Source organism: Castor canadensis, chromosome 12 (assembly GCF_047511655.1).
Source record: "Castor canadensis chromosome 12, mCasCan1.hap1v2, whole genome shotgun sequence".
NCBI lineage: Eukaryota > Metazoa > Chordata > Mammalia > Rodentia > Castoridae > Castor > Castor canadensis.
In genome coordinates, this window is record NC_133397.1 from 92,838,971 (window position 1) to 92,859,875 (window position 20,905).

Genomic DNA, 20,905 nt, shown 5'->3' on the forward strand with positions numbered 1-20,905 from the left:
TCCCAGTCTGCAGTCATTGTAGGACTAGTGAAGAGGGTTTAGGATTGCCCCTTAGGGAATATTTTGGAACTATGAGGGACATATTTGGTTGTATAATGAGTGGGGATGTTTTCAGCCTTTGTTTGGTAGAAATGAGAGATGCTAAGTTATTCTGCAATGTGGACTCTTAAATGTGCTACCTCATATTCATGTAGGCAAAAAATCTGTTTGTAATTACCTTAGCCTGGAACTTAACCCACTTTACATATACATGTAATGTTTTTGTTTTGATTTTGTTTTAAAGTAGTGTTTTTTATTTTTTAAGATTCAAGGAATGCTAGTATGTTATTGTGTCAGTTAGGGTGTAGGCAGGAAAACAAACCTTGCCTTAAAGGAATAATTTAGCATGAAGAATTGCTTAAGCAGGTGTTGGAGGTGAAAAATGAGCACAGAGATAATAACTTGAAGAAGCAGCTTTCCCCAATAGGACCAGGAACAAAGGGAACAATGTAGAGTTTGAAGGGTGTGAATCTACTTTAAATTCTTTTTTTTAAATAGTAGCTTTCCATAAACTTTCTCTATAGGATATAGAAGAGCTAAGAGGTACCACAGAAAATGTAGAACATGGTTCTCCTGATCTCCCAACCTGCTCTTGGTTCCCACTGTATGGTAGGAGACCAATTTTCTCTTGGTTACTGGGTACTCTTTTGAAAGTTGCTGTGATTATCCAGCAAAACTATCAGAAATTGCCTGAGAATGAGTGCAGACCTTTATCCCTGGCCATCTCTCAATCCAGACAAAGTAGACACTCAGGGCTTGCCCTGAGTAAATTTCCATTCAGTATGATCATCAGGGGTCTTCTTCATTGGGATTGGAATGCTGGAACCTCTTGCAAGACCTCTTGCAGCTTGGGCTAGTATGTTGAAGAGAACTGTCTGTTCTTCAGTTAACTGGTCTTAATTCTTTAACCATGAGTTGAAGATGAGGAGACGCAACATCAGAAGTAAGTATGAAGGAATCCAAAGCACCCACTAAGGCAATGTGTGCTTTCTGGGCCTGCTCAAGCTCAGTCTCCTACAAGCTATTTCCATGTGATGAGGATGGTTCTTGCACATGCCCAATGTCATGGCTGGTGGGTGAGATAACACCCAGGCCATAATGGCAGGTGAAATCACATAATCCCTTGATGTCTCATGGCCAGTCATTCAAGCTAGGTCCCATTTCTCAAATGGAGCACACTGCATTATCTACAGAAGAGGGCATGACATGCTTTAGAACTCAAGAGGTCTGCATGGGAGCTCCTCCAATCCAATTCACCAGAGGCTCCATGTAGCAAGCCTTGTTTTTTTTTGTTTTTTGGTGGTGGTACTGGGGTTTGAACTTAGGGTGTTGTGCTTGCTAGGCAGGTGCTCTACTACTTGAGCCATGCTTCCAGCCCTTTTTTGTGTTGGATATTTTTGAGATAGGGTCTTGCTTTATGCCCAGGCAGGCCTGGACTGTGATCCTCCTATTTGGGCTTCCCAGCACAACTGGGGATGGCAGGCACATGCAACTAACTCCAGCCTTTGGTTGAGGTGGGGGTCTTGTAAATTTTTTGCCTAGGCTAGCCCACACCTCAATCCTCCTGATTTCTGCCTCCCAAGTAACTAAGATTATAGACGTGAGACACCACGCCCAGCCTAGCATCCCCGCTTGTCATAGACACTTCAAATATTTGATTCTTCTGAGTGCTATGGTCCTGCTACAGATTTTCCTTTTCTTCTTTTTCCTAATGAAGAACTCCAGCTTTATAAGTTCCTTGGTAAACAGGTCAGAGCACCACACTTACATGTGGCATATATTGTTTCCAAAATCCCAAAAGACCCAACAAGTCTCATGACTCTTTTTTTTAGTGGTGAGTGGTAGGTTTTTGTCCATTTTATGTTGCTAATAATGTAATACTACAGACTAGGTAAGTTATAGAGAAAAAAGGTTTATTTGACTTATTGTTTGGAGATGAAAGGTATAGAGCACTAAGGCCATCTGGTGATGGCCTTCTTACGTGCAGAGTCCTGAAGTATTGCAGGGCATCACATAGCAGAGACTGAGAAAGTGCATGTGTCTGTGCATCTCTTTTGGTCCCTCTCTCTCTTATGCAGCCACCCTAATGACCTTATCTAATCCTTACCACCTCCCTACTTCTAAATGCCATAGATGGATTAAGTTCCTACCATCTCAACACCTCACAATTTTGGATCGAATTTTAACACGTGGCACCTAAGAGGACACTCAAACTGTATCCAAACCAGAGCAGTGATTTTCTTTCAAGGGAATGTTGTGACAGCTTTCTTCTCTCTGGACAGCTAGTAACTTCTTTAAAGTGGTGATTTTCCTTCAGTTTATACTCCACCCTCTAGGTCACACATGTCTTATTAAAGCATCTATAGTACCAATTTCCTGTTCATCAGGTCCAATCAGATCAATGTCTTGAACATAGTAATCAAGGTCTCTACTGATGGGATTATGGCAGAGAGTAGGAGAGTTTGCACTCAACAGACAAGACTGTAAAGAGGTAAAGTCTTTTTTTGTTTGTTTTAATTTTTTTGAGTCAGCATCTTTTTTAAAGCATTTTATTAGTGTATAATAATGGTACAGGAGGTTTTGTTGTGATATGTGGTTTGGTTCATCCCCTCCATTATTCTCCTTCCCACTCCCTGAGTCAGGGTTTTGATTTGTAGCAAGGCTGGCAGTAAACTCAACTTTGTGTGGCTAGCCCTGGCTATCCTCCTGCCTCTACTTCCCAAGTGCTGCAATTGTAGGCATGTGCTACCATGAGTGACCTTGTAAAGATGAACTTTTGGACTTTGTCTATACAAATTGGGATAGATTTTTTCTTAAAAAGGTGCCCAGCTTTGTGATTATTGTTACAGTAAAGATGGCACAGACAGAACAGCAGTTGCAACTGGCATTACTCTTTGGTTAAATTTATAAAAATTCATAGTTATTCTCTAAAATCCAGGTGCCTTCTGTATAGTGGGGATGTGGTAGTGTCACCAGCTCTGCATCTTTCTTGGTGGTACTGATTTCTACCTTCTCCAGGGATGCAGGATTACTTTTGGTTTTCTATCCTGGTAGCAAGAGAAAATTCCAGAGGCTTCCCTTGGTCCCCTTATTCCAAAATAGGATTCACTTTGGGTCAGAGAAGTAATGTGATTATCCAGCTAGTTATTGAGTATGCCTATCCTAATTATGTGTTCAAGAGTTGAGCAAATACGCAACTGCAGTTTGGGATCTGCAGAACTTCTGGATCCCCAGTGAGATATACTTGGATGAGAACTCCATTTATCACCTGGGCATCATAAATTTGCACTTTGATTGGTGGACCCAGTGGTATTTTGGATCCCCAGGAATTTGCATGAGTGTCTAGTAATCCCTTAAGTGTCTGTGAATTCTCTCTCTTTTTTTGGTAGCAATGGGGTTTGAACTCAGGGCCTCACACTTGCTAGACAGGTGGTCTCACCACTTGAGCCACTCCTCCAGTCCTTTTTGTTATGTGTGTGTGTGTGTGTGTGATGGATTTTAGTCAAGATAGGATCTCACAAACTTTGCCTGGGCTGATTTCAAATCACAATCCTCCTGATCTCTGCCTCCTGAGTAGCTAGGATTACAGGCATGAACCACCTGTGCCTGGCTGGGAATTCTCTTTTTTTGAATGCTAGTTCATCTTAGGAAATGACATTGGAGTTCTTTGGGGGAAGCATGGATGAGGATTTGTACTGTGCATTTGAGAGAATGCTGCACGGTCCCCCTGAAGGCCACCAACCTCCCTTTCAATCAATGGATTCCATGTCTGTAAAATGCTTAGGTATGGAAACCCCCAGTACAGCCATAATAAAAAAAGAAAAAAAGTGTAAAATATGAAAAAAACAGGAGGTTATGGGCCTGGCAGTGTTGAGAACTGCTCTCTCCTTCAGCAGATGTCCTCAGGAACTTACGTATATGCAAACCCATGTGGAGCCAAAGCTAGTGAGTGAATCCTCCAAATTGAATCATTTGTAATCTCTCTTTATTTGGTGGTACTGGGGTTTGAACTTAGGGCTCCATGCTTGATAGGCAGGGGCTCTACTGCATGAGCCACACCTTCAGTCTTTTTTTCTAGTTATTTTGGAGATGGGGTCTTGTTTTCTGCCCTGGCAGGCCTGGACCTCAATCCTATTTTATGCTTCCTGCTGTACCTGGCATGACATGTGTGCACCACCACACCCAGATTTTTATCTGTTGCAATGGGGGGTGGTGGTCTTACAAACTTTTTTACCTAGGCTGGCCTTCAAACCATGATTCTCCCTAATTATAGTCTCCTTCCTACCTGGAATGACAGGTGTGTACCACCATTCCCAACTATCAGTTGAGATTGGGGGGGAATCTCACTATCTTTTTGCCTGGCCGGGCTTGAAACTGCAATACTCCTGTTCTCAGTCTTTTAAGTAGCTAGGATTACAGTTGTGAGCCACCAGTACTGGACTTTTTAGCACTCTTTGGAAATACTGTTATATTTGGTTAGGGAATCCACTGTCGTATTTAGCTTACTTCCAAAGCCATGCTGACTATACTAGCAACAGACATACCAACAACCGAGGTGAAGAATGGCCTCATAGACACAGCCAAAGCTGTCTTTGTTGTGTTCCAGAGGGGTCTTGAAGACAACATTTTTGGGGGGGAGGTCTCTGTGTGTCTCTGGTAACAGAGGAGGGGAAGTCAGGAGTGTGCTTGAACTCTGGGATTTAGCTGCTTCACCCACCTGTAGTGGTTGGGTGATAAACACAAGGATGCTAAGCAAATGCTGTCATCACCTGTCTCCTTTCCCACAAGACATCTTTGTGCAGGAAGGGAAGTGGGGACAAAGAATCCCCATTGGGTTTGTGCGTGACCAGCAGAGGTAGGTGTCTGATCTTGACCCAGGAACTCCATAATTCTAGTTTGCTGTGAAGGTTTGCTTTATGGCCTGTCATGGACACATGGGGTTGCCTGAGAGCACTGCCTCTCCCACTTGTCTACTCAATTCTTCCTCCTGATTGTAGCTCCAGTCCCTGCTTTCCTGCATCTACCAGTGTCATAGTACCCCCTTGCCAAGTGTTCCTTCATAAGCTCCCAGTCCCCATGCTGAGTTTGTAATTATATTCTCTAGAAGTGGCTGTCTGGCTTATGTCAGCTCCCTCTGGGAGTAGGTGTTTTACCTGTTCATGTTCCCTGTTTCTCTCCATGCCTAGTGCCTGGTACAAGGCAGGCACTCAGTGCACAGTTGTTGAAGGAATAAGTGGGTTTGCTCCAAACTCTGAAAGTACCGACAATGCTTACTGTGCTTAGGGGTATTAACACTGTCTTTGTACTCCACGCTGTTTGACAGCTGTCTGCTCTCTGTTGCAGAGCATGGTAACTTCGGATTTTATAAAAATAAGTCTATCGGGCCTTTTGGAAACACTCAGAAGCCTCGTCAATGTTGTAATCTGGTACTACTTTATTTCTTCAATCTGCGCCACCTCCAGCCCTAAGCCCGAAATCCAGGTGTTTGAACTTAAAACATGATGCCTGGCTTGGCTGGAAGGTGGCTGCAGAAGAAGGTGAAAGAAAGGACTAGAATCCCTAGTCCTTCCACCCCGCCCCCACCCCCAGCGTTTGAGCAACACTCGGTGAAGCATCCTTGTGTCCAGGGCCCCGCTGCATCAAACAAAGAGGATATCAGCCCCAGGTGGGACGCTTTGGAGTGCTGGAGCAACAGATTCTGTATTAGGGGAAGAGGTTTGGACAAGGGGGTGTGGCGCAGTCTCGGGGTGAAAGTTGGCGGCTTGAGTGGCACCCCATCATGCTCGCGAGGGCTTGCCCATCGGTGGTGCACGCGTGTGTGACCAGGGCGAGGGAGGGCGGGCGGCCTTGTGCCTTGGGTAGGTGCAGGCACCTGGGCGCGAGCTGCAAGGCGAGGCTGCGGGCTGCAGAAGGCAGTGTTGGTCCAGGAGGCGCGCGGTGAGTGAGCCACGCGGTGATGTTAGTGGCGGCCCGGCTGGCAGTAGCCTGCACTTCCTGTAGAAAGGCAGGCAGGCGGGCTGGGTGCGGAGCCCATGAGCCAGTGTCATCCTTGAGCAGGAGGAAGGGGAGGAGGCGACGGCGGCAGAGGAGGAGCAAGGGGAGGGCTGTCAAATTCGGGAGCCAGATTCTTGTCCTTCCCCAGGTGATCCCCTCCACCTCCCCCGCTCGTGGCGTGACATCTGCGGGCCTGGGACCTGTATGTGTGCGCGCGCGAAGGCGAGGAAGAATGGCAGTGCTCAAACTCACCGACCAGGTAGGGGCGGCGGAGCCAGCGAGCCGGCAGGCTGGCAGGACGTGGGGCGGCGCGGAGCCTGCGTGGGGATGGCGGTGTGTCCCGGAGCGCGCCCGGAGCTGTTTACTCGCGGCGACGGGGAGGAGGGCGTGAGGCCGCCAGGCGTCTCAGACAGCCGTGGGTTGCGCCTCGGATCCTGCACCATCCCTGCCTGGGGCCCGGGAGGGACGCAGTGTGCGGGCTGCGTGGTGCGCGCGCTGGGCTTTGTATGCGGGTCTTGGCTGGCCTGGCAAGGCAGCTCCCAGCACTGCCGGCTCTCACCAAGCTGCGCAGCTGGGCGCCGCTAGCCTGGGGCTGCCCCAGGAAGCTCATCCACACCACTCCCAGGAGAAAGGTGGATGATGGGGACAGGGAATCGCAGCCTGGGACCCCTCCCCTAGCCAGGGCAGAAGACCTGGGCAGACCCTGCTCTCCTGGGGTCCCGCTGTCTTCATCCATTGGAGGTGACAGCCTGTCTTCCTCTTTAGTTGCCCAAGGTCGTGTGTGTGGTGTGGCATGGAGACCCTTGGAGACACGCTCTCAACTGTGGCTGGTCTGTGTAGAGTGAGAGGTGAAGTCAGGTCGCAGCCTCCACTCCCAGTCGCTGGGTTACCTTCTGCCTGTGGCCATCAGCCCTATGGCTTTCCTTGAGGAGACACAAAGTTCTGGAGTCCTGGACTGGGTAGGTGGGATTATTTGCTGAATAGGATTGACAGTCCTTGCTGCAAGTCTTTGGGGCTGCAGACCCTTCTTCCCCAGCCCCTTTGTGGATTCTGCTGCTCTTAGCATATTGACACAGCGCACAACCAAGTTGCAGGACAAAACTCTATGCAGCCTTTTCCACGCAAAAAGGAAACAGCTTGCTCCTGTCAGCCGTCTATTCATGGATAATGAAATGAACATTGTTTGGGGTCTTGATAAGCACACAGGCAGGCTTCACCTTGACACATGGGGTCAAACACATCAGCCCTTGTTATTAAACACCTCAAATTCCTCAAGTGGGTTGCATTCAATGCCTTGCTAGAACATCCTGCAACTTATAAGCAACTAATTACCACAGTGATTTGCAAGGATTTAATTCTGCCTTTCAGATTAAAAATTTTCGGATATCTTTAAGTACTTACAGTGTGTGTGTGTGTGTGTGTGTGTGTGTGTTTGCAGGGCACAGAAATCACTGAGCTTAAATCTCTGTTAGTGTTAAATTTAGCAAGAAGAGCATCTGGTCATTGTGATGAATCTACTTGTTCTCATTGGTTCGTGAGCATTTCACAGTGTGTGTAAATTGATATAAGGATTTCCTCCACCTTTTGTTCACAAAGTTGGCCAACTGTTAGACACTTGCTTGTTTTAAATCTTATTCTTTTAGTGTGTGTTGGTCCTGTCATCTTTGCTGGTCCTCACTACTATACTTGTTTGTTAATTCCTAAATGTGCAAGTACCGTAGTGGTTCTGATAGACATTATTGTCACATTTATGAGAGAATTTCACACAGACCTTTAGAGTTGTAAGCCTGCCAGAGATGATCTAGCTGTAATCTTTCATTTTCTAATTAAAGAAGCAGATCTGGAGAAGTGAAGGTAATCTTCAAGAACCACAGCTATCAGCCTGTAGAGCGAGGACTAACCCCTGTCTCCCTCCTTCCAGACTCTGTGCTTTCTGCTAGAGGCGGTAAAATACCTCCATCGTTCCATTGGATGTGTTGAAAGGGTTACAAGAGGCACCCTGTCTAAATCAAGATCTACCCTAATGAAAAGTGTGGTCTTAGAAAGAAAGGAAGTTATTCTTCAGGACTTATCAGAGTAAGGCTTTCAAAGATGTTTGTCTTTTAAAGTATTTCAAGATACATCCCTCTTCCTTCTCTACCAGTAAACTATGGAGAGAAAGAAAGAGATGTTTAACTTTCATTTCGTTCTATCTCCTGATGCATAAAAGATAACCTAAGGAGTTCTCAGATTCAAGAATACCATAAAAACCAACAGTCTATCTTGTGGCCAAGCCAGAAAAAGACTAGGTGGGAAGGTGGTCTAAATAGGGTGGGGTGTTGTGGTGAGAAAAAATGGCTTCTGTAGTTTTTTTTTTTTTTTTTGATTCAGGAAGTGTTTCTTTCTTGCCTTATACAGTCTTGCTTTTTGTTTGAAACTCAATCCTTAAAAGTTGTTCTTAACCTCACCTACTTGCTTTACATCCCTCTGTTTAAGCCCCTTCTGCAAGAGTTTTGCTCCATCATTGTAGGTGAACAACCTGCTTGCCATCCCTGCCTCAGTTTGTAGGGGAGCACCTTGCTTTCCCCTCAGTGGTTGTCCAACAGCCACTCCACTCTTCCCTGTCAGTTAAATGACCTATTTGTGAGATGAATTTTGATTTTTGCCACAGCTCTTGGATTTTTTGGATGACACATTCTTGCTGTCCATAATCTGAATCACAAATTGCCTTGGCTTGTCTTTAAATGTGGCTGGAATAAGAGGACCTTTTCTGTCCTGCTAAATCTGGGTGCAGGACTTTGGTGTGTGGCAGTGGTCACTTTAGCAGTCAATCTTCCATTGACCTTTAAGTAATGCAAGAGAGGGGATATGCCTTTTTTTTGGGAAAGTAAAAAGTATCGGGGAAGGGAGAGGCCACAGTGATTTTTAGACTTTTTTTACTATGAAAAGGAACTGGGAGTATTGCTACAAACAAAAAAACTTGGGGTTTAGAACTTCTGCATTTGTCTTTTCTGTTTTCTTCTTTGTAGGACACACGTCATTTTTATTATAGTGTTGGGGGACCAACTGTTCTAGTTTGCCCAGGACTGGTGAGTTTCCAGGCCTGTGGTGTTAAAACTGGGAAAATTCTAGGCAACTTGGGAGGAACTGGTTACCTTGTGCATCAGTTACTCAACTAACTGTGTAATTATTGTAATAACACAATCATTTCCTCATACATATGCATTAAAAGGTTTATTTATAGCTTTGGAAACTGAAGTAATTGTAAGTTTGAAAAATATTTTATCACATAAAATGTAATGCATTTTGGCTTAAGATAATCATCAAACCTCTTGCAATTGATTCAATATTGAGCTTTTTTGGGGGATGTTCCTTTTGTCATATAGTTAAGGCACACAGTGATTTAAGTGTGTTCATTTAGCCTGGATCCTTTCCCCCATTTTGTTTTTGAGTTACAAAGTCAGGATGGTGGGTTCTGTTTGTTTGAACTGTCCACTCACTATTCTTAGGTGAATGTTCTAATGACAGCAGAACCCCATTGATCTCTGGAAAGGCTGGCTGTTGGTACACAAACTCCATCAGCAGGTGGCCTTTTTGGAGCTTTCTGCCTGGAGGCCTTCTGGTTTGGTGTTCCCTTGCCAAGTCCTAGTTCACACTTGAGTCACCCACCTTCTTGCCAAAGGCAGTGGCTGGCAGCTGTGGTTGTGGCCAGAGACTAGAAATCCTGTAACTTTGAAAGCAGGATTTCTAGCCCATAGTGTGAGGTCTTGGGTCATTTTACATATTTTATTGGGCCACTCTTGTCTTTGCATGGGTCCCTAAAATATTGGTCTGAAAGCAAATACCATGCAACAGTCCTGACTTCAGGAAAGAAGGAGGGACAAGAAAGGACTTTTTTGGACCCTTTTCTGGGAGCCAGTGACATGGTTCTAGGAATGCACTTGAGGGCTGTTATTTCATGGTCTTCCCCTTAGAAGGGTTCATGTTCATTGTGCTCTTATTGTATGCTGGGCCCTTGCTGTGAATCACCTCTTATAATCTCCTAGTCACATTAGGAGTAGGTGGTGGTGTGATTCCTATTTTACAGATGAGAGAACAGGCAGCAGGAGGCTAATTGACTTGTTCAGGGTCACACGCCCAGTGAGTACTCCAGCAGTGTCCTGTCCTGGCAGTCTGAATGCATAGGTGGGGCTCTGACACAGGGCTGTAATTTTCTTAGTTGAGAGGGCGGCACAGATGTAGGACTAATGGATGCCTGTTCTTATTTATGGGGAAACCATTGGACAAGAAGCATCACTCATGCTCCTACCTTTTGGGCTCAGACCCACTTGTGTCACAGGAAGGAGCTGCTCCTGCTTGACCTGTACCTGGCTTGTCTCTTTAACCTTGCCATCTCCCCACTCTTGTGAATGATATGTTTGTAGCATATGGTTTTTCTTTCTTTCTTTCTTTCTTTCTTTCTTTCTTTCTTTCTTTCTTTCTTTCTATCTTTCTTTCTTTCTTTCTTTCTTTCTACATAACACAAACTATAATCATGGTAGGAAATCAGCTAGACAAATCAAAAGGAACATAGTTAAAACTATTTGAAGCATCCATACTCAGAACTGTTCTTGACATTTTGATAAATTTCCTTCTAGACTTCTGTTTAGGTATGCAGGTAAAAAATGTAAGCTTTCATATGTTAATACCAGTATTTGTCACTTGTATACAGAGCTCTACACTGATGACTTTTCTAAGTGAAATTTTTTTGCGGGGGTGGCAGTACTAGGGTTTGAACTGAGGACCTCCCCCTTGCTAGGCAAGTTCTCTACCACTGAGCCACTCCATCAGCCCCTTTCACTTCTCTTAAGTACGTATTTGACTGCTCTAGCAAAAGCCCAATACCAGCACCCAAAGTCTAACCTGGATTGATGGAGTCTACTTTTTAAAAAGGATATTTCAACTTTTACTTCTCTTTTTCTTCTGAATACAGAATTAATTTTTATCTACTATGCCCTCATGATGAAATTTGTCTCTGCAAAAATTGACATTATTTACCCTTCATTCATTAATTCAGCAAAATGTTTACTGAGAGATTATTTCATGTCAGGTTTCTACCCCCACTCGCCTCCCACATATATGCCTTATATGTGGGCACAAAAAGAAAGACAACATGTACATCCTCAAGAAGAGAATGAAACAAATATGGAAGCTATGGAGACTATCTTTGGATACAGTATGGAAGCAAAAGATGTAATGACTAAATTATGGTGACATCCAAAGTCAAATAGCATAGGAAGACTGTCACAGAAGAATTCACTATGAGCAAAATGGAACTTGATATTAAGCTTGCAGGATGAAAGGGAATTGTTGAGTGAATAAAGGTGAAACAAACATTCCAAGCAGAGGTGAATCTTAAGGTTCAGCACACACTTGATGAAATTCTTCCCAGTGCTTAGATGTAGCAGGAAACAAAGGTAAATAACAGGTTCTAACCAGGTTTGTAGGACACATTTAGGAATGTGATCTGTGTTTTTGCATAATGCGATATCACTAGAGAATTTTGATAACACTAAAGAAAAGTGAAATGATCGTCATCATAGTTTAGAAAAATAATTGGTGGCAATGTTGAAGTGCTCTATTAAGCAAGTATGGATGAGGAAAAATGTGAAAACTGTGGAAAAGCTGCAGGTAAGAAACCATAACAGCCAGCACGAAGGCATTGGTCAGTTAAGGGAGGGAGGGAAGAACGTAACAGAACTGATTGGAAACCTTCGTATAGAAAAGGGGAGTCTATGAAGGTACATAATTATTCACTTAAATAAGCTGGTACCATTAATTTATAATAGTTAATAAAAGAAGATGACCAGGTTGGCAGTTACACAACAAACACAAAATTGTCATTTAGGTTACAACTACTTATAAACTAAAAAGTGTGAATAAATGAATATACAAATTAATGAAAGAATTAATCTCAGTGAAGGCCACCTTATTTATATGAAAATTTATTTTTCTGTTCTCTTATCTTGGAACATCAAAATGTACACTACAGAGAAGAGGCACAAGTGAGTTTTTCAATGTTTCAAAAGAGTCCAACTTTTGACATATTTTTGATTAAAGTAAACAAGAATAAATTTGGAGACTATGTGTGCATACTAACAACAGGTATGTACACTAAGGTCTACATTTAGTTGAGATCCAAAACTTGATGTTATACACAACCAGATACTAGAAAAAATATTGAAATTAAGAAATCATAAGGTACATATTGCAACTTAAAAATAAGAAAATAAATTGAAGACAATAAAAATACAACATGACACACAAATATCAATAGTAGTGAACATGTATTGAACACTTTCCACTAACTAGGTGGTATGTTTTTAGTTTACATTCATTTTCATGAGGCCAGTAAGTGGGTGAAGAGTGAAGCTAGTGTAAGTCCCAATTATTATGAAAATGGTAGCCCTCTTAATCAGAAGACTTCAGAACATGAGTGGATATGGGACTGGAGACAGTAATTCACTGTTATATATTCTGAGGTTCGGGGACCTAAAAGACCTCTGTATCACATCTCATAGTGTCTAAGAATATAAGAATAAGAATAAAGACTTTCATGAAATTGAATAAAAATCCCTAATAAAATATAAGTGCTATGAAAGCAGAAATGTTTTCTGTTTTGTTCACTGTCATATCCCAAGTGCTACAAGAGTGTCTGGTACTCAACAAATATTCAGTAAATATTTCCTCAAAGAGTGCCATAGAACTGAACAAACTGAGAAAGAATGAAAGAACCTGAGATGCTATACATGGGTTCAAAAGACTGACCTTAAAAATGACAAATGTCAAACGTAAAATTACAAAGGGAATAGAGACAAGAATATGAGAACAGCATTAATAATCATAGGAAAACCAGAGAAAGAGAATATTACAGAAGTTAAAATAAGTAAGCTTCATGAGAAAAAAATGGTACTTTGTAAGACTCAACTAAGTATTTACTTGTACTTACCTTGCATAGATGAAAGTCATATTTCACACAGTGCTGAAAACTTTTTCCTTTGGACTTCAATGATGTGACTATTAAGCAGTGCCAACAAAATGAGCAGAATAGCCAACTCCTATGCTAGTACAAAAACTGTAATGAAAATGAGAATGATATAATAACCAGATAAAAAAGAAACATATACCTGATACCATTTAAATATTGTTTTATATAAAAATAAAACATAATTCCCTGTAGAGTAGAAGTTTAACATGTATCAAATAAAAACCAAAACAAGAGAACTATAGTAACCAAAACACAAGGAATTCAATCTAGGAAATAAAGGACTACTGAAGCTTTTAATATTTCAATTTAAAAAGAATGCATACAAACTAATAGTCAACAAAGTCTACCAAGTAGACTTCATCTACCTTTAAGGACCATCTTCAATTAGCAAAAAAAACCCTCATTTATACTTAGATCATATTTTCAATAACAACTTACTAATTCTGATATACCTTGAAAAATAGCTTCCCAATTTAAAAAAGCCAATTTTGATAAATAAAGCTAATCAACAGAGTATATTTAAACTAAAATAAGAAAAGTGACTTATTTGATCATTTTTACATGATTTTTTTAGCTCATATATCAATTATGTTCAGAGAACAAAATACATAAAAAGGTAAAGAAAATGAAATCTAGTGGGGATCAGTCTGTATTTTTCTCTCCTGGATGTGGCACCAGCAATATGAAGCACCCCAAACTGATAGGCAGGAAGACCTGAAACCCTTGAATCTTAAACTGTATGTGGGAAAAAATAAGTTAAGAAAAGTCACCTAGATATAATATAAAATGAGTTAGTAAATATTTTTCTGAATGTTTACAGTTTTAACATATAAATATTCTATGTAAAACAGACTTAATCCTATATTATATAACTATAAAATTAATTACTTAAAGAAAAAGTCATAAAGTGAAGCATATTACTCACCAACAAGGATAAAGTTTATCCTTATCAACATTAATGTTATTTAAAGGATCCATGCAAAACCAAGTGTGCAGGGTGAAGTCATTCTATAAGCCAACTTTGCAATAGGAGATAATGCAATTGCCTACAAGACAATGAGAAAAGGTAAAGTATCAGCTAAAGAAAATATTAAGTCACTAAGGTGAAACCTGGTCTTCTCGGATCAAAAAGAAAAATCAGAAAATCATGAATGCCTATAGAAAACAGAAACAATTGTTGACAATACTAGTATTACATTTTTAAATTATGAATTAAATTTAATTTCTACATTGCAGTGGGTTGTAGACTGTTCTTCCAAGAGCAGTCTTTGCAAGTCTTTGAAATCTTCTTTGCACGAAGCAAAACCCCACCTCCAAAATAACCAGAGCAAAAATGGCCGAAGGTGTGACTCCAGCAGTAGAGCACCTGCCTACTATGTGGAAATTCAAATCTCAGTACTGGCCCTCCAACTCAAAAAAAAAAAACAAGATTAAGATTTGTGGTTTTCAACCTCATGCCAGGAACAGCACAGTCAATGGCCCTTCTGCATCGCAAAAGTGGCTGGTTACAACACTATCACAAGGGTGGTCATAAAGCATTGCCTTTTCCCCACTTACCTAAATTCTGATTCGATTCATTACCCACAACCAATTGTCTTGAAAGTGCATTATCAGTTTCATTATACTAGGCTAGGCCTAAATTAAACATAAAATAGTGCATTAAACCAAGAAATACAGAAAACAAATTGAAATAGTCTACCCTTCAAGTTTTATGTTGAAAACTAAAAAAAATTGAAAACCCAAAGAAAACTAAATAAAGGAAAAGACAGCATTCAATATTATTAAGGTAATCTATACTCTCAAAATTGTTCTGTATACTTACTACACCACAATCAAAACTACAACAGTGTTTTTTAATTGATGGTACTGGGGTGAGGACTCAAAATCTCTGCACTTGCTAAGCAGGCATTCTACTGCTTGAGCCACACCCCCAGCCCATTTTACTTTAGTTATTATTGAGATAGGGTCTCACATTTATGCCTGGGACAGCCTGGACCATGCTCCTTCTTATTATGGAAGGGATGTGTTCTGGGATGACAGGCACATGCCACTATGGCCAGGCTTTATTGGTTGAAATGTGATCTAGCAAGCTCTCTTCCTGTAAGACCTTGAATTGTGATCTCGATCTCAGCCTAACAAATAGATAAGATCATAGGGGTGAGCGTGGCACACAGCCTACACAGAATTTCGAATAAAATTTGACAAATTTATTCAACAATATACACAGAAATTCATATATTCTAGAAAACCCAGAACTATTTTCAAGGTGAAGAACAAAGGTGGAGTATTTATACTACCTGACTATAAGAAGTACTAACTACACAGCTATAATAATAAAGAAAATGTGACAATGGCATAAGGACTGAAATTTAGGGCAAGGTACAAACTGGAGAGTTCAGAAATAGATCCACCAAACTATGGTCAATTAATTTTCAAGAAAGGTATCAAGTAATCCCAAATGAAAGAGATTGTCTCTTCACCAAATAGTTATGCAACAAATAGATTTGCAAATAAATAAAAGTTAATTCCAACTTTGCCTCACATCATATGAAGATAACATATGTCACTAGAAAAATACAAAAATGAAACCAAAGTGAGATAACAAGAATATACAGGGAACTTAAGAAACTAAACTCTCTCAAAACCAATGAACCAATTAAGAAATACGCAACTGAACTATACAGAACTTTTTCAAAAGAAGAAATTCAAATGGCCAAAAAACACATGAAAAAATGCTCACCATCTCTAGCCATAAAGGAAATGCAAATTAAAACCACACTAAGATTCCACCTCACCCCTATTAGAATAGCCATCATCAGCAACACCACCAACAACATGTGTTGGTGAGGATGTGAAGAAAAAGGAACCCTAATCCACTGCTGGTGGGAATGTAAACTAGTACAACTACTCTGGAAAAAAATTTGGAGGCTAATTAAAAAGCTAGACATTGATCTACCTTTTGATCCAGCAATACCACTCTTGGGGATATACCCAAAAGACTGTGACACAGGTGACTCCAGAGGCACCTGCACACCATGCTTATTGCAGCACTATTCACAATAGCCAAGTTATGGAAACAACCAAGATGCCCCACTACTGATGAATGGATCAAGAAAATGTACTTGTACACAATGGAATTTTACTCAGCCATGAAGAAAAATGAAATCTTATCATTTGCAGGTAAATGGATGGAACTGGAGAATATCATTCTGAGCGAGGTCAGCCAGGCTCAAAAGACCAAAAATCATATGTTCTCCCTCATATGTGGACTTTAGATCTAGGGCAAATGCAGCAATGTGGTTGGACTTGGATCACAAGACAAGGGGAGAGCACATACGGGAGATATAGGAATAGGTATAACACCCAAAACATGAAAGCATTTTATGTCCCCACTCCAAAAGAACGAATACAGAAACCTTAAAATAAGAGGTTTCTTGAGCAGGGATCAGGAACCAATATAAAGATTAGTTAGAGTTGAATCAACATGGGTCGTAACACATGGGTACACGAAAGCTATAGTAGGAATCTCTCTGTATAGTTATCCTTAACTCAACCAGCAAAAACACTTTGTCCTCCTTATTATGCTTATGTCTTTTCTTCAACAAAATCAATGATAAGAGCAGAATGGCACCTGCCTGGAACTGAGTGGGGGAAGGGTGGAGGAGAGGGGCAGGGTGGAGAAATGACCCAAACAATGTATGCATATGTGAATAAATGAACAAAAAAAATGAAACTAAAGTGAGATGCTATTGCATTAACTTTAAAATGCCTCAAATTAAAAAAAAACCTAATAATGACTAGGATGCAAATTAACTAAGACTCTCACACTGCTGATGGAAATTTAAAATTTTACACTGGGGAGAATGATCTGACAATTTCTCATGGGTGCAAACATATACTCACCACAAAACCTAGCAATCTCATTCAGGTATTTACGAAAAGATGAGAAAACATATCAATAAAATATAATACTGTTCAGAAGAAAGAGTTGCAGAAAAAAGTACTGATATAAGCTGTAACATGGGTAACCTCAAAAATATTATTGTAAGTAAAAGAAGCCAAACATAAAAGACAAAGCTATATGTGACAGTACATATCTGTAATCCTAGCACTGAGGAGGCAGGAATATGACCAGGCTAGGCTACATAGGTTGAAAAACAACCTTGTATGTTGCATGATTATATTTATACAATGCTCTAGAAAAGGCAAAACTTCAGGAACACATCAGAGGTGGCCAGGTATAGGAGCCAGGTGACCTAATGATAAATTCAGCATGCTTAATATACCTCCTCTTTTATCACTGGACTATTTTCTAACTAGAGAAAAAAAATTTTCAATTATTTGCTAATCAGGTTGAGAAGAGAACAATTCCCAGTAGCAATTCAAATATACAGCTCCCTGGGGACAACTGCTGACCATTAAGTCTTAGTGGACTGATACTGAAGGACAAGTGAGCAGCGGTGTGGAGCTGGGCACTGCTCAGGTGCAGGAGAGGACCGAACAGAGGACGAATGGTGGCCTGGCTTTGCAGCGTGGGCAGGTCACCCGCTGGGCAGTACCCGCGGGGCGAGCCATGCTCCCGGGGACGCGCGGCGTGGCTGACCCCGGGTGACCCCGGGTGCAGGGGGCGCTGGGGACCGAGGATGGGGTGGGGGACACTGGGGACGGCTTTTCCCTTACCAGGTTGAGCACCGTCTCCATGATGTCCCTCCTGCTGACCTGTCCGACCTGCAGGAGTCCAAACTGCGAATTTCATCCGGATGTTGCTGATGGGCACCGAAAGGTAACTCGTCCCCGCGGGGAGCGGAACCGGAGCCGGAGTCGGAGCCGGACGCCCCATCAGCCCAGCCATCCCGCTGCCGCCGCCATCACCATCGCCACCGCCTCCGCTGCCGGCCCCGACGGCGATGGGCTCCACGGGCTGAGGCTCGAGCCCCGGGCCGGACCGGCTTGTCGCTCGCCATGGGCCCCCTCCTGAGGACAAGGGACGAGCGGCGGCGCCGCCTCCTCCGGTACCGTTGTACCTGCCTCGGCCGTCGCCTCGGAGACCCGGCCTCCACCAGCGCTGCGGTGCCGGGCCCGCTCCGGCCTGCGCCTCAGACGGCCCGCTCGGCGCCCTGCCCGGCCCAGGCTCGCTGGTGGTGGAGGCGGCGGTGTAGTGTTGGTGGCGGCGGCGGCGGGGTTAATGGCGGTGGTGGTGGCGGCGGCGTGGATGGCGGTGGGGGGGAAGGGATTCGCAGCCTTCTTCCTGGAGGGCGAGGGCGTCCGCTCAGCTGAGCAGCTGCCTTCTCTCTCTCTTCTGTTACTCTCCACCTCCCGGTCTCTCCACCGCCAGCAGAAATGCTGCAGCAGAGCTGAAAAGCCTTAGGCAAGAGCAGGTGGCCACGGCGCTGGCCGATGCAGAAACTCAGGCTGCGGCCTATGATGCCCTGGGCACCACAGTTTTTGCGAAGCCCGACGATGCCACCACTCACTCCGCGGTGTTGCTGCCCCCTCCTGCCTTAGCGGCCACTGCGCCTGCGCAGACCTCCTGGGGGCGGAGTCCTGGCGGCTCCCCTTCTCTTTGCCCTGCCCTCCTTCACTTCCCCCACCCACTTCCCACCTCTGTCCCTCCCCCAGGCCACCGTGAATGGATTGACAGGTGAGCAGGTGCATGGGGACTGCTTCCAGACCCTGCAGCCCACTGGCAGAGGTGGGGCAGGTGGTGGCTTCCTTGTGGCTCTGCCGCCTTGAGGGTGGACTCTCCCTGAAGAGTGCGTGTGTTTTCTTTACTGCCACCACCTCCTCCTTCCTTGAGGTTCGTCTTCCAGCTTCATTGCATCCAGCTGCCTCTACTGCCATGTGCCCAGTAAGGTAGAGGAGTGGCAGACGTCCTCTTTCTGCTGCTCTTTGCCCTTTCTCTCCTTCAGCCTGTCTGTCCCACCACCACCACACACACCGAAATTTCCCAAAAGTGGCTGGCAAAGCAGAAAAAGATGCCCCAGGAGGGCCATAGATTCTGCATTGCTGGGAAGGATACAGATGGAGAGCAATTTTTTTTTTTGCTACAGTCATGAATGAGGCTGACACCTGCACACAGCGTAACCTAAAATAGAATTTGTCAAACCCTGATCCCAACTCGCCTCCCGGTCTAAAGGCGGCCCTCTTTGACACCATGCAGTAGTTTGGTGAGAACAACAAATCTCACACTTTTAAAAATCCCTATGGATCCTCAGGTATGATGTCAATTAATAATGCCTCCCTTTTTCATAGGAGTAAACAGGTCAGAAGATTTTTGAGACTCGCCTAAAATATGGGCGATCCTCACTGTTAGCCTTATTCCATTAGAAGAGTAGATTCTTGATGTCTGCATAGATACAGAAATGAAAGTTTTATTTTAATTTAAAAAATTAATGTGTACACGGTAATCTTCCTGCGGCTATTGAATTAAAACTAAATAAACATGACTTCTGCTGTCTTCTCTGAAATTATTTTCTTTAATATTTCATGAGGTCTGCCCTTTTCACTAAAGATGTACTATTGTGGCAGGAAGGCAGGGAGGGGAAGAGAGAGAGTGCTACAGTGAAACAAGAGTAAACCTGAAATGTGGAATGTTACCTGGAGACCAAAGTAGGGTCACCTCGCCCCAGAGGTTAAAACAGCCAACGAAATAACATGTGATTATTATGCGACATGCTGTCACACCCCCCATTTCTGAAACCTGCTCTAAATGGTATAAAGGAGAGCCTCCTTTCTTCTCGGGCTCAGCCTTTGGACTCCAGTCCTCTGACTCACTGCCAGCTTGCTTAATAAACTTGCTCCTGAAAGCTTTGATGGCCTCTCAGTCTCTGTCTGAGCCCTCCTGCAACATTATACGACACCAGAAATATTTAGGTATCATAAGGTATATCCAAAACATTTTAATTGTCATCTCAAATGGGAAAAAAGTCAATATACAAATCCATCAAAATCCATCTTGCTACTAATCATGTTTAATTGGATTTGCTAGTAAACTTAACTCCCAGGATACAAGCACATGGAAAATTCTGAAGTACACAGAGTACAACAAAGTTCCTCAAAATAAGTGATTAGGATTACTTCTGGGTTCTATGCTTGTTTGCCTAAAATTCTACTGAAGTGATTGAATTGTCAATCAAAAATCTTTGAAAGAAGTGTTAATTCGTATGTTCATTTAAATGAAATAGCAGTTGAATTATAAAATGCTAGCATGGTTGTAACTATCAGAAATTTGAAAATTTGAAAGTGTGACTTGAGATAAACTGTAATTGAAAAATCCTTCAATGTTCAGACATTTATATCTATTTCCAGCATTTTCATCTTTGCCAGGTGAGTTGATATCACCTATTTCTATGAGAACCCACTTCTTTTGTGTACTGAAATCAAGTTCAGAGATACTTAAAAGAGCTTACCAATTATAGTGTTCTATAGACTGTCTGCTCCTTGCAGGAAGTATGACACTGTGGTTAATGGACAGGGCTTTGAATCACACTCAGAACTTACTATCCGTGCAGTCTACTGAAGTCATTTGAACCTCAATATCATCATTCCTTTAACAGATACAATACCTGCCCATGGGAAAGTGAGAATTCAATGAAGTAATTTCAACTCAGCAGCTAGCAAATAGTAAAAATGTCTTTGTATTTTTAGTATGGAGGTATAATATGTGTTCAATCACCTATAAACACATGAAAAACCAATCATAACCACATAAAACCTTTATAATTTCACAGTTATATGTTTTTAATACTATCTCCAAAAGCATAAAGTTTAGAAAACGCAGCAGACTTGTTTCCTTTTGGTCTACAAAGCCTATTTCCCTGCAAATGCACAAGTAACTTAGTGTTTACACTCACAATAGTTTGAAAT

General features: G+C 42.6%; 1 pseudogene; it reads right to left on the reverse strand.

Annotated features, from left to right (window-relative positions):
• LOC109702145 (phosphoribosyl pyrophosphate synthase-associated protein 2 pseudogene) overlaps positions 1-17,944 on the reverse strand; it is a 153,329-nt pseudogene extending 135,385 nt beyond the window's left edge.
• Positions 17,945-20,905: the final 2,961 nt, after the last annotated feature.